A 17,640-nucleotide genomic window follows, 5' to 3' on the forward strand; every position below is an offset into this window, starting at 1 on the left:
AATGAGTTGTCCCAGTTGAGTATGCTGGAGCACGAGTTACATAATTCCTGCTTTTATTGCATGTGGCTGGGCTCACCGCGAGTTCCACTGAAGCACTCCGAGAGGAATCCAGCCCAGACCTCCAGTAGGTCCCCCACATAACTGTTGCCTTCTTAACCTTCAGGCAACCATGTAACTGTTCCGTCACACTCCTCTTCTGCATACTCAACTTTAATCTCTAACATCTTGCTATGTTTGCAGAGAACCCACACCCATTTGCAATGTTTTAACCTCGCTGCCTGTTTCCAAAATGGCCAGCTTGGTGTCCAGTTAAAGAATCGATTACAAAAGGTTTGAATGCAAAAGGTGAGAGTCAATAGGATCGAAAACCAAAAAGGTGCACATTTTTTTTGTTTTGGACCTAAACCCGGTCAGCTCTGCTTGCTTCACCCAGTCAGACCCATTAGAGAGTTTTGGTTGAATCAAGGCCAGAACAGACGTGCTCAATCTTGGTTTCCAGTGACATTCAGAGGGCAGCTATAGCATGCAGCAGTTCATGATGTGCAGTGTCAACAATAGCATACGTGGACTTCTGTACCTGCACCACTGTCTCAAGGAACCTTCCTGGCGAAGTTTTGCCCTGGGTACAGCTCTACATCTTGGCCTGGTGAGCAAGTTGCAGCCTTTCCACACGCCATCAGATGGATGCATGGGCGAGTGCAGGCACAGGCACCAGAAAAAGCCTCCAATTTCATGTATTGATACGGCCCAAGCTGGTCTCGCTATCAAGAAAGAAAAGTCTAAGTTCAGCATGACAGAAGTGTCGTACCTGGGGCATGTCAGATTGGCAGGCCAGGTCATTGATTGGATGGGAATCAGGCCCAAAGTTGCTTTGGTGGAGGCAGTATTGAAAGCTCCCCTCTCCTCAGAATAAGGACACTTTGAAAGCATTTTTAGGATTAGCCGAGTACTATTCAAAGTTTATAGAAAGGTTTGCAACCATGCAACCATGTGTGCCCCTTTTTGGGGAACTTTGGAAGATAAATGCCGTTTGTGTGGAGTACAGTGTGTCAGGAGGCATTTTCCCCGCATCAAAACAGTATTGCAAGTGCCCCCCACCCTACCCTCAGCAGGTATAATCCATGTTGTAAGACCAGTCACATGACAGATGCCAGCACGGTGGGCCTTGGGGCTGCACTCATTCAGATTCAAGAGAGCAGGGAATGCGTGAAAGAGTTTGCTTCCAATGCCTTATAAGGTCCAGAAAGAAACTACTCTACTGTGGAGAGAGAAGCGTTGGCATGTTTTTGGGCAGCCAACCATAGGTTTTTGCGGGGTGTGCCATTCATTTTGAAAACTGATCACAAATCCTTGGTCCATGCGTTGAATGGAAGGACTGTGGGTGGCTCCCCGGGGATTAATCTTTGGGCTTTTGCTTTCCAAGAGTACAATTCTTTTCAGTGGTCTATGTTCCAGGCTCGAAGAAGGTTGTGGCAGATTGTCTTTCGCACCTTCCCCTTGAAAGGGGGTAGGAGGGGAGGAGCAGATTGGTAAGGAGGGATGGTCCAGGATTGCAGCCATTGGTCAGAATGAGGCGTTTGATTTGGCCAGGTGGCACGTGGAGAGTGAGGCAGACAAGAAGATGACCAAGGTCCAGCAATTATTCTGTTTTATTAGCTATTTATGTATTTTACAGGTACAATATATAGTCAACATGTCTTAAGTCCACTCCCTCCACAAGAAATAAAAAATGAGACAGTATAAACAAGCTAGTACATGTCCAGAAATCTACCCCATATCATCTCCAAAAAAACATTGTTGTCACTTAGCATAATTAAGACTAAAAAGAGAGTGAGACATCTTGGTGGCCCAACATGGATGCTGAAATGGAGTTTTTGGTTAAAATTGGTATGCCTTGCACATCAAGTGATAAGTCATATGTGGTTACAGAACCCTCATTGTGTCCTATGACATTTCCAGCAAGGCATTTGGAGACAGTAGCACTTGATATAATTGGTCCTTGTTTTAAGTGTTATCAAGGGAGGAGATTCGGGTTTGTGCTTATGGACTACCATTCCAAGTGGCCTTGTGTGGGGAGGTCAGATGACACCACAGCCAAGTCTGTGGTGGAGTTCCTGGATGCTATTTACAGAGTGGCAGGGTTTCCTTCCGACTTGTTTACTGACAATGGTGTGCAATTCAAGTCCAACGTAGTGGCCGACTATTTGAAAGGGGCGGCGGTTCATCATGAAACAACAGCCTTGTACTGTCCGCAACCCAATGGCATGGTGGATCGTTTCAACAGGATAGTGAAAGGTACGCCTCAACTGGCAAAATGTCCAATTTGGATGTGTTGAGTTTAATTTGGGATATGCTCTGGGCTTACAGTACCGCAACACATTCCACTACAGGTGTTCCACCTTTCGTGGCGTTGAGGGGCAGGAAACCGATTGATGAGCTGACTCTGGAATGGCTGGGGACGTCTGGTTCAGTTAAAGTAAACAGAGCAGAGCTTAACAGAGCAGGGAAATGCCAGGAGGTACACACAGTTGTATGATAGTAGGAAGAGTGAGAGTACTACACCATTTGTGGTTGGTGACTTCATCAGGGTTAGGGGTGCAGACGCCCCATATTTGTCTGCTCCTAGGAGGATTTGCAGGGTTATGGTTGTGGCAGTGGTGAACACAAAATGCAGTCCAAGTCAATTGGGGAGATGCCATGAAAAGGAGCGTGATGTGCGTGAGTGTAGAAGTGTAGTGTACTAAGGGGTTCTACAAGAGTTGCCTGGTGAGGATGGTGGGAGTGGAGACGTTGCTGTGGGGTCTCAGGAAGAATGCGAGAGGACGACCTGTTCGTCGGCATGGGTATTGGTGAGCCTCAGTTGAGAGTGAAGATGTGGTAGGTCAGAGTATAGATGGTGCAGAGGGAGAAATGACGAGAGTTCTGGGGAAAAAATTCCAGAGAGGCAGGTTGAGGTTGGCCTGCAGAAGAGTGATGAGCCAAGGATCGGGCAAGAGGATGGTGGTGGTGCATGGGTTTGGCGACCACCTGTCAAGTTAATGACTATGTGTTGAGTTTGTTTAATTTAAGGTGGGTGAGTAGGGGGATTGTCTGTTTTACAGCCACAAGCCTGTCCCAAGAGGGCTTGTGGCTGTCTGCTGAGTTTCTTGTGCGACAGGTCGCGCAGAGATATCATTTGAATGACTGTGTAACGCCTTGTGTGGGGGACCGACAGGCAGTTTCCTACTCCGATGAGGGTGCGGCTCCCATGTTGGTTCTTCATGCTTCCGGCACCCACAACATAGGGTTTAGAGGTGGCATTATTTCTAGCCCATCTGGCCCATCTCCTATGTCAGACCTTACACAAACCATACTTTTGTGCCATGTATTTTGTCGAGTTATGGGGAGTGGAAATGGAAGGGTGGGCGATAGGGTTTATATTTTTGCAAAGAACAGATTGGACCATGAATATAGTACACTACAAACTTCTTAGCGGCCCCAGCAGCAGATGTTACCATTGCCCAACACCATGGTATCCATTTTGATCGATGAAATACTGAATTGAGCCTACAGGGAGAATTTAACAGTGCCAACTGGGTTACACACGCATCACTGGACAAGGTGCATTAACCCACTGAGAACAACTACTTAATGTACCATTGGCTAATATTGCCTTGACCAGGTTCCCCTGATCAATGATCAAGAGTTACCCCTCGGTTCATGTAACGGAACACTGACACCATGAGAAAATGACAAAATGTTGGCGAATGCGTGATCCAACGTTAGTTCTTGGGGTCAAAAAGGATTCTGTGGGGGGGGGAGGGCAAGACAAAAATGAAACTGGAAAGGAATATCCTCCGCCATACCCCATGGGAAAGAGGGGCTCGCAAATGCAGCTCTGGTGGTACAAGTTCGTTCTTTAAAATTATGAAACATATGCATTTTATAGAGTGCTAAATATTGCCTTGTGGCCAAGTGCTTGTTTGCCAGGCAGAAATGCAAATGTTGACGTTTAGGTTTCATATTTATTAGACGCCACGACTGACCAGCTGAAAGGGATGGGTCTTTTGTCTTCTTTTGTAGGTGAGCTGCCAACAGAGTGAGCTTAGATTGGCACATGCAGTTTGTTAATGCCAGTGGTGTGCTAGCTTCCCGCCCTGAAGAACACAATGTCCAACATGGGAACTGCAGTCAGACATAGGCGTGGCTTGGGGGTGGCATGTGTAAAATGACTGGTGCAATCCTCCACCTCAGCCCCCCTCTCCCCACGCGCTGCACACACAAGATAGTTTAGGTAGGGGGTTGCAAAACTCCGCGTGCAACCTGCCGATTTGAATCGTGTTGAAGGCCAGAATAGACTTTCTTTTAAAGTAAATACATGCAGGAGTATCATAGTTGGTTGTCATCACCTGCCATTTGCAACGACACAAAGCCACAAAACAAGCATGATGCACACCGCCTGTACAGGTCAAAGGACGGGATCCATACAGTAAGCAGAACTAAAAGATAAAGCCAGTTGCGAAACAGATGTAGGCCACATAGTGAAAAGAGCAGGGGCGCCGAGAGTAGGGGGGGGGGGGCTCGTCAAGTTGGGGCTGACTAACCCCCCCCCCCCCCCCGGCGAGAAGTGATGCAGCATATACTGCATCACTTCTCTCCGGCCGGGTATAATCGCGAAAATGTGCGATTATTAAGCCCTCCCCTCTAGGACTCATTGGTGTATGTGATCCTGGAGGGGAGGGTTTAGCGCGCAGCGGTATTCAAACTGTGGGGGGCGCCCCTCTGGTGGGCCGCAGCCTCATGGGGGGAGGGGGGCGCGCACATCCACAGTTTGAAAAGAGGATAAATGACCAAAGGGTCGGGCTGTTGCTTCGTTAACAAGCAGCAGCCCGATCCACGGCCCCTGCCACACATGCTTAGTGCGGCAGGGGCGGGGCCTTTGTGAGACCTCAGGCTCCATTAGGAGCCTATTTATTAAGACAAAAGAAAAAGCGCACACCTTCTTTTGCCTTGATAATGGTCATCGCGGCAAAAGAATGTGTGTGCTTTTTTTTGTCTTCATGAATAGGCTCCTAATGGAGCCTGAGGCCCCACAAAGGCCCGGCCTCTGTCACACTATGGGTGGTGGCAGCAGGGTCAGATTGGCCCCTAGCCGGCCGAAATCGTCCCTGGGCAGTAAGGGCCGGTTTCAGGCCATGCTTGGGCCGAAAAAAGGAAAAATTCATATTTTGGCATTTTTTGTTTCTACATTTTTTATTCTTCAAAAACCTTTCATCCTTCTTGGGTCGATATAAGTACCAACACAGGTTGGGTGATAATGAATGCATATTTGTTTTATAAAAAAAGAGCTTAAGGGTAAGTGCTATATAATATTATATCATCATGTGACCTTGGACATCTGCTTGGAGTCAAAGTATTTTGACAATTTGGATCTATACACACAGATATTAATGATACGTATGGTGATCCATTCTTATATGAAATGTAGACACCTTAATGAAATCATAACCATATTTTCGTAGTGTAGTTTACTTTGGAACAATGCCATTTGATGCCACTTCCTATTTTGTCAAGGGGTAAAAGGTTGTTTCATCGCTTCCCGGGATGTCACTTTGGTGTGTTTTACAAATTAAGTACTTGGTATACACATGCAGTTGCAAATAAATGTTCTTAAAAAAGTATGCCCTCAAGAGTATGCCATCACAGAGAAACGGGGACCCCAAAGCCAGTTCAACTACCCACTCCCAGGTGTGCTACTGAACAGGTAGATGTAAATCGAGAGCCAACCAACCAACCTTTTTCTCCTATCTGTGCTACTGTACCATACAAATAAGGGGGAATCGCTCTCCTGCAGTCTCTCTCCCAGTCATCGATTCTTGATGAATTACTGGTGCAGTCACAAAAAAGATTTTTTTGGGGGTTCATTTTGTTTACAAAAGTAGTGCATTGCTAAAACCCCCTGGCTGCCAGTTCATTGTCCTTGGAGCGTCCCAGGCTCCCTACCCCCTGAGAGCCACCAACCTTGGGTGCTGTTTTATAACAAATGAAAGACGCAGACAGAACAATAACTGAGTCAACTGAGAGATTAATGCACTCATGCTCCATTCAGAGAGAGGCTTTGAAAATGTAGCTCTGACAAATCAGAGAATCAGGGGGGCAAAGAAGCACTGCACATCTCCGCTCCCTCTTCATGGGTTTACTGTTGCCACCTGAAAGGTTGCCAGCAGCTAACCTGCCATCCTGTCCCAACTCCATGCCTCCTGTGCATTTCCCTGGTCAACCAAACCCTGTGAACTCATAGGCCGCATAAGACCCACAGAAGTATTTTTACCGCCAGTTCTGAACGTTTCTTGCACTAGTGCTATTAACGCGTGCAGCTCCAAGGTATAATATTAACAACCAGTGTTTGTGGGTAAAGGGCCGGCATAAAGTCTCTATTTCAGAGCCAGAGTCAAATGATAAGGTGCTTGTGCCAGTATGGAGTTCCAGGCCTCTGCTTGGACGCCGGGTTCTGCAACCTTTAGCTCTGCAGATGTGTTGGACTACAATGCTCATCAGCCCCAGCCAGCATAGTCAATGGTGATGGATCATAGGAGTTGTAGCCCAAACATCTGGAGAGCCACATGTTTAAGACCCCTGGCTTTAAGGAACAGGAAGTAAAATAATCCATGAAAGTAACAGGAGTATGATGTTCCTGGATCTACATGGGTAGAATAAAAGTAGACTAGAAGAACAGCCTGGGGGTATCAAGTTTATGTAGGATGGAATGGTGGGGGTCGGAGTCACCTGAGGAGACAGGGATATTTTACAGGTCTGAAACCTGGTAATCCACTTTACAATAAAAGACAACATGGAGAGAGGTGATGTCTCTGTGTGGCCTGCAAATCTGCCGAGATACCACCAAACTGTACTACATTACTGCCACTTGGTCTGGCGGTATTACAAGTGGTGGTAGGCAGTGTTAGTCCCCATTAATTGGAGTCCATAGGACTCCATGGTGTATTTCAGCGGTATTACCCCCATAATCCTAAAATTCTCTGTAATTTTATGCAAAGCTGCATTTTATTTTTAAAAGGTTATTTTACTCACTGAATGCTGATCAAGTGTTTTAAGTCTGGACTTTATTAACTGGGTGCTTCTAATTGCAGCACAAGCACTCTTTACAATCTAAACTAGAGGTGTGTTTACAATGTTGATTGTTCCAAAATACATCTCCTAGTGTGCTGCTTTGGGTCAGGTGGCACCCTTTAAGCTGTACACAATGATATATTGTCTGGTTGACATAATATGTGATTTGTGTATTTTATAAAGGAAACTAAGACCAGAAGAACTCACCACCCCAGAAACTTCCAATCCCACATTTGGGGGCATTCCTGTGGACATGGGAACACAGAGGAAAGAATGAAAAAAGTATTTGCTTTCAAGAGGAAGCTAGACCTTTGCAAAAGAACAGTTGGAGCTGGGCAAACCACCTGGCAACATTAAGGTCCAGCTTTGATGAATACTTCCCTGAAGTAAACGCTGGCATTAATGACTGGGTGATGCAGACCTTTCTGGCAGAGGAGGTGGTGCATCATCCATTTGATGCCCAGGAAGAGCTGATTGAGGTTCAGTCGGACACTACTCTGCAATCTGAATTTAGGAACATTGCAGTGGGTGAATTTTGACCGAAGGTAATCCTGGAGTATCCTACATTTGCATGGTCTGCTATACAGTCGCTCTTACCCTTTGGGTCTTACTACTTGTGCGAAATAGGCATTTCAGCATTGGCTTTTTTACTGACTCCATTTTTTGAATAAGGGGTGTTTCAAATGAATGTTGAAAACCCGGAAAGTGGGAGTTTTTAAAACGTGGAGACAACCATGGCTACAACATTTAGACGAGAGTGCTTCCATCAGTCCCAAACATCACCTGGGTGCAGGGTGAGCCTGGGTAACTTCTTTTTAACATTGTACACTACAATTTACCAGATTTTCTGGTAAACTTCAATGTTAAAAGCAGTTAACACTCTTCTCTCCCCCCCCCCAGTCTGAAACCACACTTGATTGCATTATACTTCAGCCAGGATTGCATTATACTTCAGCAGCACATCTGATGTGTCCACTGAAAGGTTTAAGATTAAGTTACATCCCTAACTCTATCTGGTTACCCAGAGGTAACATCTTAGCAAATTTCACTTGTGGCTGGCCAATCTACAGCAGCACTATTGTAAGTTTGAATTGTTGATGTTTTACTGAACTATTGCACTACACACGTCTTGCTTGGTAGTTTTTAATCGGGAAACGTCTTTACTTCTCGTTTCCCTTGAATTGGGAACTTTTTTTTTGGTGGTGGTGGTACTCCACCTTGCAGCTGTACCTTCCGTTTAGCAAGCATTTCATTCTCCCATCCTAGTTGTGTTGCTGGACGATTATAGAGCGGAAGAGTAGGGGTAGTGATGTCTTACTGGAATGCAACTCGAAGACTTAAATCTCCTTCTTTCTTGACTTTAGTATATGCAGTGCATGCTAGCCAATGTTTCCAATGTTCTGCGCTGCGCATGCCAACACCCGCCCCCCCGCGCGCCGTTGCACCAAGTTGACGACTAATGCAAATGTGCGGTCATATAACTGCCAGTGATGTCAGTTCCTGTATTTGGGCCCCCCCCCCCCGGGAAATTCATAAGTCGGCTCCCCTGGAAAAGAGGATGCACGGCGGAGGCGAGAAGGAATGCAAACACTCCTGCATCGGTACCCTAAAATGTTCCTGAACTGAGCCAATGTCAAGAGCAACAGAGAGGAGCTGCGCGGGTACATCAGGACTTGTGGTCACTTGCGATCAAGTGCCATAGACACTGGCAGGTGTTTTAGGTTGGACTCAGCAGTGCCGGTAAATTGCCATTTATTACTTAAAACGAAATGTGGCAAGGAGAAAGAAGAATAGCATTTCTGGACTGATGGCCAGACACCAATGCTTTGCCATGTCCCCAAACTCGTCATGCTGTGTAGGCATTGGCGGGCCGCATAAAGTCTGTCTGGACGAGGGCAGCAGCTGCAATCTGCCAGTTGGTCGGCTATTCTGATTTTGCAAGTGCCAACTTCCTAAGGTAACTCCGTGTCAGTAGTTATCGCATTCCCCCGTCACGATCAATATGTTACAAGCTAAAGGGGCAGCAGAAGTGGGACAAATCAAAGTTCAATTTTAAGGTTTATTTTGCGTGGTCATTTTAACAGCTGTGAAAAGTAAAACAAATCTTTGTTTTTCTGAGACTGAATAACCGTGAGAACTTCAAATTCGGAAAGGCGATTAATTATGCATAGCTTAAAAAAGAAAAACAGAACGTTATCAGAAAAAAAAAAAGTTATTGTGGTTCATGGATAACCTGGGTATTTGCCCATCTTTTTACCATCATACATCATACTTGCTCATTCTTCTTTGCCCCTTTCCTCTCCCACCCAGTAAGGTGCAGAATGAGACAGGTCTTCTTTTTGGCATAAAAAGGCCACAGATTTATTTTCACAATATAATAAATTGAAAACACTGCACACAATTTTGTGAAAATAGTTCCGAAGGTGCGGTGACTGCTCCTTGTCCAAAACCTGCTTCCCCCTTTTCCCAACAAAGTCCCTAGTAGGCACAACTCCCCCAACCCTGCGGGTCTGAGCCCCGCCTGCCCTTACAGGTGTTCCTGGGCTGGGAGAGTGCAGTTTATTCGGGGGAAGCCAAGCCCCAATTGCTACCACCAGACGCCCCCGCCGCTTCCCAAGAGGCGCTGGCCCAGAGAAGAGCGAAGACCCTTCCGGCTTTCCCATGGCTCATTCAGAGTCTGTCTCTTGTCACTGGTCGCCAAAACACTGCCACACCAAAGGTGGGTTACCACCCACTGCGGCTCCCCCCTTCCAAATTCATAATTCCAAGAGCTTCGTGCAAACACTCCAATAAAACAGATCCATCCCAGATGCCGACAAATTCATTCCATCCTTCAAGTAATATTCAGGGGATTTCAAATTAATGAAGCCGTGTCTGATCTGGGGAAAACCTCCGCCCCTGCAGAATTTCTCCATTACCCCATTCAATTTTCTTCTTAACTTTTCTACCGCTGAGTGGCTCTAAGCGCTCCTCCATTCCTGCCTCGGGGATGATTTCTGACCACAAAATCTCTGTCTCACCCAGCTGCAAGGACAACTCCTGTAATCATCTCCCTCATTAAAGGCCCCCCTCCCCCGGATCATCAAATCATTGCCCCTCAGGTGTCCGATCAGGACATCAGGTTTTCGCTGCTTACCCAGCAATTTGTTGATGTGCCCATGCAGCTGAACCCATCTCATTACGGGCACCCCGTGCCACCATATCCGGTATTAGTCGGCGGTCAGCTCCTCTCGCTCGGCCGTCCAGCTTGCCCCGGCCCTTGACACAAATGAATGCCCTACAACCCAGACGGACTGCCTCCTCCTATGTGCTGTTTTTAGTTTGAAGAGGAAGAGAAGGAAGCCGTTAGGCTACATTTGTTCAGGCCTGATACATCTTCTGAAACACCCAGACTTCCATCCCCCTATTCGAGGGGATTGGGTCCTCCGACGTATTCCATATCAATGACAGGTATCACCACAGCTGTGCTGCTTCGGAAACTTTTTTCGGCATCTGCGTCCTACGTCGATGCGCCGTCGTCGAGAACCTCCTCCGACGTCCAACGTCATCCGATGTGATAAGTAGGACGCACGACGCCTGTAGCCTCAGTTCCGTTTTTTCCGCGAACGTGTTGCTTTGTGAATCTCAGTTATGCCTCGACTCTTTGGAGTTCTGTTCTTCTCGGTTCTTCGAACCTGTTATTTTTTGGGAGTAAATCCTTCGTAAGAAGAGGTCTTCTACTTCGTCTTTGACCCCGCGTCCGGGCTTCAAGAAGTGCGGGGAGTGTGGGTCCAAGATGTCGGTGATGGACTCGCACGACGCCTGCCTCTGGTGCCTCGGGGAGGCCCACGACACGGATGACTGTACCAACTGCCAGTCGCTCATGTCCAAAGCCTTACGGGAACGTAAGAAGAAGTTGTCGGTAGGTCCGGTGTCCGAGCCCCGGAAGTCGAAGTCTGCGGGGCTTTCGACGGATGATTCGAGAGGTGACTCTCCGCGTCGTCGTCGGAAGTCTCGTGGGTCTCCTTCTAGGAGTCGGTCTCGTCACTCCTCGGCCTCTTCGAGGCATTCTCGGAAGCACCGACAGCTGTCGTCTTCCAGGTCCTCTTCTGAGGACTCTGCCCAGCACGTCGCTTATCCCACCAGCCGTGCAACGCCGGAGGAATGGGCTTCCTTCGGGAAGAAAATGCTGGCGATTCTTGAGTCGCAGGGTACTAAGCCGTCCGCACCCCCGAGTGGGGTCGGCCGTTAAAAGGTAGAGAGACACTGCTCGCAAGAGTGGTCAGCATGGGAGAGGTCTCGTTCGGACAAGGGGACTCGTTCTCGATGTACCCATTCCAGGTTCCGGTCCTCGAAGCGCTCGAGACCGTGTGCACCTGTGAGGTCTTCGAGGAAGACATCGACGCTTGAGGCGTCGAGGGCGTCGGCAGGCTTTCTCGAGGCTCTGGCTCCGAGGAAGTCGTCGACGCTCAGGTCGTCGAAGGACACGCTCGGAGCTCCGGCTTCGAGGACTGTGTTGACGCCGTCGATGCTGGCGGGGCTGCATCCGATGTCGACGCCGATTTACTCGACGTCACCGCCGAGCCTCTCGGCGCCGATGCCTGTTCGACGCCGGCGCCGATTCACTCGACGCCTTTCGAGGCAGGGGTGTCGGAGGTACCCCGTGGCACGGGGGAACCCCCTAGAAAGGCTCTGGCTGAGAGCAAGCACTCTCGAGTTCCATCTTTTCAACACCTGGAATATATTTCGGAGGTGGATGAGGACTCTGATGGCCTGGTTCCTAGTCAGATTCCAGATGAGATGGTCTCGGGCCATAGCCAGTTTGACGATTTGAGGCAGTCACTGCATGATGCCAGTGGACTGGACACCTCTCCGGAGGTGGAGTTTTGTAGGCCTGAGCCTGGCTCTCATGCCGATTCCTCGTACCGGCGCCTTATGGCTAGGGTCTCCGAGTACTTGGGATGGTCTGCTCCCCCAGGGGAGTTTGTGCAGGATTATCTCACGGACATCCTTGATGTTGGTCTCCCAACTGACCAGGTACTGCCGTTTCATATGGCTCTACAGAGAAGGGTGGCGGCGGCTTGGACTGCTCCGGAGAGTCTCCCGGCGGAGGGCAGTCCTTGTCACAAAAATACCGTCCAGCCAGTCGTGACCACTGATACTTGACCAGGCACCCCACTCCGGAGAGTTTGGTGGTGCAGGCGGCCACGGCCCCGGCAAAGCAGGCGTCATACCCTACCATCCCTCCTGATAGGGACGACAAACGTTTTGATGGCTGGGCAAAGAAAGTGTTTTCTTCAGGTGGTATGGCGCTTCAGGCGGCCAACTCCATATGTGCCTTGTCTCGTTCCACACACACTCTGTGGAACTGTGTTGCGTTAGCGGCTGAACATATTCCTAAAGGGGACGAATGGGATGGTTTCCTTGCTATGGTCCAGGATGGTAAGGATGCCATGTGTGAGTCCGTTCAGTCGGGTTTGGACATGGCTGAATGCGTCAGAAGGTCCATGGCGGCGAGCACCGTGATACGCAGGTTTGTGTGGTTGCGGAAGTCGGGGCTTGCTCCTGATGTGCAATCCCGGCTCCTCAATATGCCCTTTGACGGTGAACACCTTTTTGGCAGCAAGGCTGACGAGAGCCTTGAGGGGTTGCAGACTTCTAAAGCTGCAGCCAAATCGTTGGGTGCTGCAGTCAGGCAACCTCAGCTTTTTCGTCCTAGGGGACAGCAATGGAGGGGTGGTTCCTTTCGTTATTACTCCTCCTTTGGTAAAGCGAGAGGAGCTGGCAGTCAAAGAGGCCAACGCAGGGGTACCAGAGGTGGACAACAGGGTACCCGTGGTGCCAAGGCCGCTCGGGCAGTTGCCTCTTTGCCCTCAGGTAAGGCCGCAGCTGCTACCACGCAGTCATGAGGCCATGTCCCATGGTTCGCCGGTTGGGGGAAGGCTGGCGCAGCATCTTGTAGAGTGGCGTGCCATTACTTCAGATGTGTGGGTTCTGGAGATCATAAGTCACGTCTACTCGGCAGAGGCCTCACGACAATCCACCAGGGAACCTCTCTTTGAACAGTCCGGATCTGCTCCTTGCGCAGGAAATTCAAGCCCTGCTGGAGAAAGGCGCCATAGAACTGGTGCCTGTAGCGGAGAGGAACAAGGTATGGTATTCCCCTTATTTTTTGATTTCGAAAGACGGGGGATTGAGACCCATCATGGAGGTGCACGGTTTGAACAAACTCCTCAGGAAGGTCAAGTTCAAGATGGTTACTCTCTCTCAAGTCCTCCAGGTCCTTCAGCTTCAGGACTGGTTGGTGTCTCTCGACCTTAAGGATGCTTACTTCCATGTGCCGATCCATCCCAAGCACAAGTACCACCTGAGGTTCGCGGTTGGCGACTCGCACTTTCAGTTTCGGGTCCTGCCGTTCGGATTGACCTCCGCCCCGAGGGTTTTCACCAAGCTCATGGTGGTGGTGGCAGCGCATCTCAGGCAAGGGGGGATTCACGTCTACCCCTACCTGGACGATTGGTTGATCAGGGCGCGCTCTCCCGAGCAGGTCCTGGATCATCTGTCAGTCACCTGCCACTCCCTTCACAGGCTGGGCTTTTCCCTCAATTTAAAGACGCCAACACAGGGGCTCCAGTAGATCGGAGCAGTGCTTGACTCTTCCCTGGGGCAGTGTTTTCCTCCCCAGGTGAGGGCTCTTCACATTCAGCAGATGGTGCACAAGTTTCAGCATGTCCAGACGCTCCCAGCGTTCGAGTTCTTGAGGTTGCTCGGCCTCATGGCATCCTGCATTCTTCTGGTGCCAGAGGTTCGCCTGCGGATGAGATCTTTGCAGTGGGCACTCAAGATGCAATGGTCGCAGTCCTCCGGCAGGATGTCGGACCCGTTTCAGGTGCCGCCCTCGGTCGCCCAGGACCTTCTGTGGTGGGCCGTCGAAGGCAACTTGATGAAAGGGGCTCCGTTTTGGCTTCCCTGGCCGGAGGTGACGATTGTGACGGATGAATCCCTCACGGGATGGTGAGCTCATGCCAACAAGCTGACAGTCAGCAGTCGTTGGTCTCCGTTGGAGTCCAGACTCCATATCAATCTGTTGGAGCTGAGGGCCGTCAGGCTAGCCCTGAAGGCTTTTCTGCCGACTGTGCGAGGAAAGAATGTCCTGATCCTGACGGACAACACAGTGTCCATGCACTACCTCAACAAAAAGGGGGGGGGGCAGGGTCACTTCCTCTGTGCAGGGAGGCGATGCAGCTCGAGTTCTGGGCCATCCAGCAGGAAGTTTCGATCTTGGCAGTTCATCTGGCCGGAGACGAAAACATGACGGCGGACGCTCTGAGCAGGCAGAGCACGATCTCTCACAAGTGGGAGTTGGCTCAGGAGATTCTCCTGGAGATCTTCGCCCTTTGGGGGACCCCTCAAGTGGATCTCTTTGCCTCCAGGGTCAACCGGAAGTGCGAGAGGTTCTGCTCGCTGGAATTTCCTCCAAAAGGAGCCTTAGGAGACGCGGTTGTGGTGGAGTGGTCATTCCAACTGCTGTACACGTTTCCTCCAGTCCCCGTCATCCCGCAAGTGCTGCGGAGGTGACGGAAATTCGGTTCCCGGATGATCCCCCATTGCTCCGGCGTGGGCTCGGAGGACGTGGTACCCGGACCTTCTCGACTTGTCTATCTGCCCTCCACGTCGTCTTCCCTACCAAGACGATCTGCTCTCACGGGAGGGGGGGGGATCAGGTTCTCCATCCAGAGGTCAGATCCCTCAACCTTCACGCTTGGCTTCTGAAAGGTTGAGGTATAAGGATTGGGACCTCCCTGAAGACGTGATGGAGGTGTTGCTCTCGGCCCGACGGCCAGCAACAAAGTCTCTGTACCGTTGCCATAAGTTCTGCGACTGGTGCAGAGTTCAGAATGTGGATCCTTTTGCATGTGACATCCCCATGGTTCTGTCCTTTTTACTTTCTTTGGCCCACAGGGGCTTGCAAGTGGGTACCATTAAAGGTTACCTGGCTGCGCTGTCCATCTTTAAGCGCTCGTCTGAAGAGTGTTCCTACTTTAAAATCCCTTTAATTTCACAGTTTCTGAAAGGGCTCACTAATGTGTTCCCTCCGTCACCTTTCCTGGTGCCCGGTTGTGATTTGAACCTTGTTCTCAGGTTTCTAACGGGTGCTCCCTTTGAAACTTGACTCTTAAAACTGTATTTTTAGTTGCGGTCACTTCTGCTCGCAGAGTGAGTGAGTTACAGGCACTTTCCTTCTTTTCTTCCGAAGGTAGTGACGGAATTTCATTTGGCCCAGAAGGTTGTTCTTCCGGCATTCTATCCTCCTCCGCATCCTGGTAAGGAAGAGGAGAGGCTCCATAGGCTTGATCCTAGGAGAGCTTTAAGCTTTTATGTTTCACGCATGTCCCGGGTCAGAGTGGACGAGCAACTCTTTATTGGTTACGCTGGAAAGCGTTTGGGTCAGGCTGTGACGAAACAGACTGTCTCGCTGGATTATTTTGGCCATCTCGGAGTGTTACCGCTTGGCGGGTAAGGACCCACCGGCTGGCTTGCGGGCCCATTCTACCAGGGGTCTGGCTGAATCTACTGCCCTGCAGAGGGGTGTTCCTATTTGCAACATCTGTGATGCATCCACCTGGGCTTCAGTACATACATTTGTACGTCACTATTCCCTCGATTCCATCCGAGGACAGGATCTGGCCTTTGGCAAGGTGGTCCTTTGCTCTGCTATTTGATTGGCAATTCTAAATTTTAATGCTAAATTCTTTCCCTCCTCCTTGCTCTGGTACTGCTTTGGGAGTCTGTCATAGATATGGAATACATCGGAGGACCCAATCCCCTCGAAGAACAAGTTACTTTCTTACCTGGTAACGTTCTTTCGATGGGATGGTCCGACGACGTATTCCATATCGCTCCCTCCCTACCTTCCCCACTGCAGAATTTCTTATGAGATTGCAGCTTACGTTCGGCAAGGCTTTGTGTCTGACTGGCAGTAGACTAATGTCACACGTTCTGGGGGAAAAAACTACAACTGAGGCTACGGGCGTCGTGCGTCCTACTTATCACATCGGATGACGTCGGACGAGGTCCTCGACGACGGCTCATCAACGTCTTCGACGCAGGAGCCGAAAAAAGTTTCTGAAGCAGCACAGCTGTGGTGATTACCTGTCATAGATAGGGAATACGTAGTCGGACCACCCCATCGAAAGAACGTTACCAGGTAAGAAAGTAACTTGTTCTTCTCTTGATTGCTTCCGGACCCAGGCCTACCTCCGCCGCTGATGTGGCTGCCCCTATCCTAAAGGAGGGAGTCCCGAACACCCCTTCTGTTATTCCCATTTTATCTCATGCCATGTCCATGACCCTCCTTAATTAAAAACGGCTCAAGGCTGACCCATCGTTGTGCAAGAGAAGAGACCACCCCGCACCCATAGGCCGCCTATGCCGAAGATAAGCTGACAAGCCCGCTAGCAGGCACACTATGCTCCCTTGGATGCCAAGGAGTATAACCGTCATCCCTTTCCCCTTCTGGTCAGTCTTTGACCTCCTTAAATAATTGTATAACCGACCCTCTGAGAAGTGAGCATCTTCCAGCCTTAGAAACCTAGAGCCCCTGTCATCCCTATTCTCAGGAACCAGCTCACTTACTTTGAATGCTCCAAAGAAAGCCAATGCGAAGGCTGCCATAAACAAAACCCTCTGATTCGTTATGGCAAACCACCCATAGGCATTCAATCAAACTATGCAGTTTCACAACATCGATGGGCCACCTTGCATCTCGTTTTTCTCTCTGCTTGCTTGGCCCAACCTCTCATCACCATCAAAATGTAATGCTCCTTTGTGGGGGGTCGGCTTTGCCCCCTAGTTTGAAATAATGGGCTATTGCTGCCAAATGGTAAGCCATCCATGATCTGGTTTTCCCAGCCTGCCAACCCCATCCAATAAAGGCGCGTACTAGCAACTCCCTCTGCCCATCCGTTAAAATATCCTCTTGGAAGGCCAAGAACCACTGCCAGCACCCCTTGTATCTTCTTGCTGTGCCAGAGCAATATGGATTAAAGAACTCAGACCCCCCCCCCCCCAATCATGCCCCATCACCATGACTTGAATGGGGTCATCGTCTTGCTTGCTTCCGGACAGTTCCCCTGAAACCTCTCCCACTGTAAATGAGAGAGAGAGAGTCAGCAGCCATGTCTTTCACCCCTGGAATATGCCGTGCTCCAACCTCGGTGTTCAATGTAAGCAAGCTTTTTTGAGTTCTCAAAGCAGCTTCAATACCCTTGAATTGCTGGACGTCCCCCGATTAATGATCTGAACCACTGACAAGTTATCTTACCATAGCAACACGTTCTTGTTCTTCAATTGCTTCCCCCACAGTTTAAACGCCACCACAATAGGGAACAGCTCAAGCAGAGTGCTATCCCTAGTAATCCCCTCAAGATGCCATGCTGCTGGCCAGGCTTGGCCACACCAATTGTTCCCCAAACTTGTCCCGAAACCGTGAGAACCTGATGAATCAATGAATAGCTTGAGCTTATTGCTGTTGGCCCACTCCTCCCTCCATAG

At 49.6% G+C, this 17,640-nt stretch overlaps 2 protein-coding genes across 4 annotated transcripts in view; one reads left to right on the forward strand and one right to left on the reverse strand.

Moving 5' to 3' along the window:
• LOC138492605 (THAP domain-containing protein 2-like) overlaps positions 1 to 17,640 on the forward strand; it is a 530,416-nt gene that overhangs the window by 126,896 nt on the left and 385,880 nt on the right. The gene's annotated exons all lie outside the window — the stretch shown is intronic.
• Positions 1 to 17,640, reverse strand: part of LOC138492606 (D-dopachrome decarboxylase-like) — a 63,477-nt gene that overhangs the window by 10,160 nt on the left and 35,677 nt on the right. The gene's annotated exons all lie outside the window — the stretch shown is intronic.

Source organism: Ambystoma mexicanum, chromosome 10, assembly GCF_040938575.1.
Source record: "Ambystoma mexicanum isolate Mex_15411 chromosome 10, UKY_AmexF1_1, whole genome shotgun sequence".
Classification (NCBI taxonomy): Eukaryota; Metazoa; Chordata; class Amphibia; order Caudata; family Ambystomatidae; genus Ambystoma; species Ambystoma mexicanum.